Consider the following 6,435-nt stretch of genomic DNA (forward strand, 5'->3'; position numbering starts at 1 on the left):
GATCAGCTGACTCCTACCGGGGATCAAGCCTGCAACCCGGACATGCGCCCTGATTAGGAATCAAACCTTGACCTTCTGGTTCATATGTCAACACTCAACCACTGAGTCATACCAGCTGGGTGAGGTAAGTCATTTTTTAGCAGAGTTTTTATCTGACTTTTGCTGACTTTAATCACTTTGACTACTGAATGGAAAGTAATTCAAAGAGGCAAGAAAGAAGTAGGGAGACCAGTTAGCAGACCATGGAAGTAATCCAAAAGGAGGTCATGCTGGCTCAGACCAGGGTGGTAGCAGTTTAGGTGGAAAGAAGGGTAGAGTTAATAGATGTGTTCTTAAAGATACAGCCAACCCTGTATCTTTGGATTGGAAATGGAGTGTGTGTATGAGAGAGAGGAGTCTATAATGACTCCACGGCTTTTTGGCCTAAGCAACTGAAGAAAGGTATGGCTGTTTACTAAAATAGGGATGACTGAGGGATGAACAAACTTTGCTTTGAATGTATTAAGTTTGAGATATCCATGGACATCGAAATGGAGATGTTGAGTGAACAGTTGTACATATGAGTCTGGAATTCAGAAGAGAGAGGTTTGTGTTGGCGATACAATTTGGAAATTTTTAGCAGTTAGATGATATTAAAGACACCAGAGGCCCGGTGCACAAAATTCATGAACTGGAGGGGGCATGTCTCTCAGTCCGCCTGCACCCTCTTGCAGTCTGGGTCCCCTCGGGGGATGTAGCAGTGTGCCAAGCAGCAAGTGGCCAGGGAGGAGCCTGAATCAGGCCGGCTGCTGCTCATGCTCATCCCGGCCCGCTGTGCCTGCTGCTGCGGAGTCAGGAGAGGCTCCCTCCGTGGCAGCTGTGCTTGCCAGGAGTGAGCCTGGCTTCTGGCTGAGGGGCACACTGATCACCAGGGGGCAGCGCCTGCATTGAGCGTCTGCTCCCTGGTGGTCATTGCGCATCATAGCGATCGGTCGTTCTGGTCGTTCCACCATAATGGTTGCTTAGGCTTTTATTATATGGGCTAGAGGCCCAGTGCACAAATTCATGCACCAGTGGGGTCCCTTGGCCTAGCCTGTGGGATCAGGCCAAAACTGGCTCTCTGATATCCCCCGAGGGGTCCCGGATTGCGAGAGGGCACAGGCCAGGCCGAGGGACCCCACTGATGCATGATCAGGGTTGGAAAGGGACGCAGAGGTTGGCCAGCCGCAGAGGGACCTGTCCTATTATTATATAGTCTGGCCTGTCTCACTCAATCCTGATCGGCTGGATCCCAGCAGCAAGCTAACCTACTGGTTGGAGCATCTGCCCCCTGGTGGTCAGTGCACATCATAGCGAGTGGTTGAGCAGCCTTAGCATATCATTAGCATATTACACTTTGATTGGTTGAATGGCTGACCAGTAGACCAGAAACTTAGCATATTAGGCTTTTATTATATAGGATAGGACTGGATAAGATCTCTAAGGGAGTGAGACAGAGAAGTGGAAAGCCCTGAGCAGTGAGCTTTGGGGTACTACTGTTTCCCATCAAGAGGATGGGAAGTATTCAGGCAAAGGAGAATGGAAAGGAGCCACGAATAGAGTGAAAAGCCAAGAGAGAGGTGACTAAAAAACCCAAGTAAAATAAATTGTTTCAAGGAGGAGAGAGATCACATGGTTCAAATGCTGCTGATAGAGCTAAGTAAGTTGAAGACTGAGAACTAGTCATTGGATTTGGCCATGGAGATCATTGGTGATCTTGATAAGAGTAGTTTTGGTAGAGTGGAGGATATGAAAGCTTGACTGGGATGGACTAAGAGAGAGTCATGCATATGTATGCTGTATGCCCACAGAATAAACTGTGTACACATAACAACCAACCTAAGAAGATAGTATCTAGTTCCTAACATCAGGAAACCAGTCTGGAAGCAGGCCAAGGGTGCGGTCTGGGCATTAGCTGATGGAGGAGTAAGCACACTACAAAGGTCACTATCTTCTCTTCTTGTTTTATTGTGTGGTTTCATGCTGCTTCCTTCAATATCTTTTCCGAACAATTTATTTAATTCCTACTTTGATTAAACATAAATTTATACAATTTAATAATTGCAAAATACATAATAAATTTAAACTATTAAATTTATTTCAAAAATAAATTTCTGAAAATTGTCATGTCAACAAATTTACCTCTTTGAAAGGAATCACTTGGAGAATAAGCTGAGAATTAGCACAGAATTAGCTTTGCTTGTGAGTCTCATATTTCAACTGGCTAATGTTCTGCTTTGAAAATCATTGTAGAAAAGCATCTTCTGTTCTCACCATAACAGACTGTCTTATTTACCAAATAAACAGTGTAAAGCTGCATCATAAATCCTTGCATATTAAAAGGGCAATCAGTTAAATTTCTATGTATTTTTGACACAAAAGCCTTTCCTGATGCTGTCATAATGGTATCTTCTCCAAACCTCATTAATCTGGTTAGGTCACAGTGGTTCTCAACCTTCCTAATGCCGCGACCCTTTAATACAGTTCCTCATATTGTGGTGACCCCCAATTTCATTGTTACAAATTGAACATAATTAAAGCATAGTGATTAATCACAAAAACAATATGTAATTATATATGTGTTTTCCGACGGTCTTAGCCTACCCCTGTGAAAGGGTCGTTCGACCCCCAAAGGGGTCGCGACCCACAGGTTGAGAACCGCTGGCTTAGGATCTTCCGATATCACTGGACCAATTTTATCTCCAGTGTCAAATGCAATTTGCAATTTGTTGCCTTTTCCCTTAATTTGGATTTATACTTCTGACCTAGCATGTTCCAGTGCAGTTTTCCTTCTCTTCCTTTACTAAAGAAACACAGAAACATTCAGAATAATTAGGCCCTCTGTGGCCACCTGAGGATGGAAGATGGAATTTCCCCCCACAGGAATGTAATTGTCCTGCTGCGCTGTGTAAACAGCACAGGAGGGCAGCACAAGGCCAGCGCTGTCAGCCCTAATCCTGCAAATATTCCAAACGGCAACCATATTTATAATCTACCTTTCTACATGCATACACAAGCGTTGTAATCCCCACCAAATGTAATTGAACTCTAAATTGGCATCAATTCTACCTATTAAACATTTCAGATCATTTTCATACATTACTCACATAATTATCTGAATTTACCATTTATTATGCACAGCAGAGTGTTTTAACAATTGTCTGTGTAGTCAAGGAAAGTGTTAGAACCTTTAACAAGAGAGGAAGTAGAAATAGAGATAAAACGTGACTTATCTATGGTCACTCACAAGTAGGTGCAAAGTCAAGATAACAACCTAAGCCTGATGATCCTTTCCTACCAAACCTAGCTCTTTCAGAAAGATACCCTCCCCCACACAAATACATGTATTGCCTCTTGACATATTCACCTTGACTTCAGAGAATAATCTACAGTCTTTAACCTTTTTTTGTACCATCCAGTGAGGCCAATTTTAATCCTCTAAACAAAATTAATGCAAAGTAGGTAGAGACCAATAGATATGGGCAAATACACACGTTCCAGTGAAGATCAACGAGATAGTCACTACTGCATTCTATTAGGGGTCCAAGATATGACAGTCATGGGACCATTAAATCTATAGTCCCTTTTAAGAGAAAGTGCCCCACCCCTATACCATGTATGGCATGTGCTCTTGACCGAGAGCTGTGATTTCTGAGGGGCCTGGTACAGATATCTCAGCCCAAAAGAAGGAAGATGGGTATTAGCTAATTCAATCTTATATTCTCACTCAAGAATGAAAACTGGGAAGTATAGTAAGAACCAGGTCATAGCCTTGGCCGGTTTGGCTCAGTGGATAGAGCGTTGGCCTGCGGACTGGAAGGTCCTGGGTTCGATTCCGGTCAGGGGCATGTACCTTGGTTGTGGGCACATCCCTGGTGGGATGTGTGTAGGGGGCAGCTGATTGGTGTTTCTCTCTCATCGATGTTTCTGACTCTCTATCCCTCTCCCTTCCTCTCTGTAAAAAATCAATAAAATATATTTTTTTAAAAAAGAATCAGGTCATAGTGAAAAGAGAATAGACAGATGATGAGAAAGGACATGTAGGGACCAGCAGTCACTGGGTGTTGGAATGATAGGCTTCCATGGCAAAGGTGTCTAGAACTCCCAACATGCCAAATGAACTTTTGATTCCTCTTTATATGAGACCCTCTCAAGGCCCAGTAGTTTGGTTTCCCATGTTCTGGGGACTTGGCAGTATGGCTAAGATTCCTGTCACACGTCTGAACACAAACATGCACACGTTTCACACCTTACTTGAGGTAACCAATGAGACTGTTTCTTACAACCAAAGATCTTCCTCAACCACCACTCATTCAGAGAATGGTTCAAATTAGGTAACCAATTTGAACCATTTATAACCAATATAAGCACATATTTAAACCCAACCAAGCTCACATGCAATGTGCAATTGTTCAATCAAATCTGCATTTCACTCTCTCATGCATCTGTTGATGCCCTACAATGTGTCAGGCATTGTGTTGGTGCTAGAGTCAAATACATACAAATAAGTATTTGAGGGCCTCCGCCTCCAAGCTCAGTGAGAAAAGCACAGAAACATGATATAAGAATGGAAATAAATAATAGAAAATTTAGGAAAACTGTATACTGATTGCCTAAATTGTAGGTTCTCTTTTGCTTCTGCCATACTAACAGAGTTCTTCCATCAAAGTCCAGTTTATCAGTCAACATGATATTTGTGTCAGTATACTGTACACCCAAGAGAAAAAAACCAGAACAGAAATAAATTATCATTCTTGAGTGCCTTGATTATTGGGACAAAGGATGATATAATTAGATGGACAGGGTTAATAATTACTAAGCTCATCACGACATTACTAAACATGAAAGCTGGCTTCCCAGGATTTTAAATGTGGTTATGATGTTTTAGAAGTTAGGCATCCCTTACTGATCTCTTGTTTTCAACAATTATCAAAACAGGGAAGTAGCCCTGACTGGTTTGGCTCAGTGGATAGAGTGTTGGCCTGTGGACTGAAAGGTCCCAGGTTCGATTACGGTCAAGGGCATGTACCTTGGTTGCAGGCACATCCCCAGTAGGAGGTGTGCAGGAGGCAGCTGACTGATGTTTCTCTCTCATCAATGTTTCTAACTATCTCTTTCCCTTTCTCTCTGTAAAAAATCAATAAAATATATTTTAAAAAACACACATACAAAAAAAAACACACAGGGAAGTAAAGAAAATATAAGGAGTTTAAAACTAGGAGGAAAGGGGAAAGGCACTGAGCAAGGTGAGGGAAGAGGGAGACACAGAAAACTAGTCTTTAAAAACGTGAGTCATCATTATATGGATCCAGATTTATTATAGGTCTGTATTTACTGTGGATTTAGTCATAGTCACTTAAAATAATTTTTTAAAAACCCCACCAGTACACACTCTAACATGTTTAGATGGATTTTCTAATACTATTCTACACAGAGGGTTCTGTTATACATTTTATAAGCACTACAGCAGGGGTGGGGAATGTCCAGCCCACGGGCCACAAGGCCCTTGAAATCATTTGGTCTGGCCCTGCCAAGGCATTAGGAGTGAGTTCATTAAATGTCTGACCAAATATGGCAGGGTAATTTTTAAGCTGATAATTTTGAATGGCCAGAGAATGATGTTATAAATATCCAAATCATCCTAGGCAGAAAAAAGGTTCCCCACTCCTACACTAGAGATTTGAATCAAATACCAACTTATACCTTAAATCATAGGATAGATTCAGTACAATTAAATATGGCAAATACTTGTGTGCCCAATTTGTATGAACTATAAGGCCAGTCACCAGAGGAATTTCGAAAAATGAATAAAATACAATCACTGTCTTCAATGGGGGCAGGGGCCTTTAGTCTACTTACACAAATTAAACAAAGAGACAATAACTTTAATACAGGCCACATATATGTGCTATAAAAAGATAATATAATCAAAGTGCTATGCAGGTTCTAGAGATCAGAGAAGGCGTCTACAGAGGGTGCTTTTGAAACGGGTCTTAAGAGCTCAATAGAGTTTAACTGGGATTGAGTTAATCCAATGAGACATTACTAAATGTTAATGTGGTGACTAGAAGAAGCATCTTATTCCCTGTTAGTATTCACTGACCGTGTCCAACATAGCCCATAAATCATATGCAAACCCTTTAAAAATATAGGATTGGAATTCTCTCTCCCTTTTGCCTACTGGCAGTCCTCTCTCTCACAATAACAAGCGTATGCCAGATAATGTCATTATTAGCTCATACGTAATTGGAAAATGGAGAAATGTCAAAATAATTCAGAAATTACATTTGCTCATTCATTATTTTTCCCAGCACACTTACATTTTGAGCAATCAGGGGCAAGCCTTCTCACAATTAAACAGAAAAATTTAGCATATAAGGACCTTGAGGGGAAAAAATTATTTAGGAGTGATTTCCT

Source organism: Myotis myotis, unplaced genomic scaffold (genome assembly GCF_014108235.1).
Source record: "Myotis myotis isolate mMyoMyo1 unplaced genomic scaffold, mMyoMyo1.p scaffold_m19_p_3, whole genome shotgun sequence".
In the NCBI taxonomy this organism is placed as follows: domain Eukaryota; kingdom Metazoa; phylum Chordata; class Mammalia; order Chiroptera; family Vespertilionidae; genus Myotis; species Myotis myotis.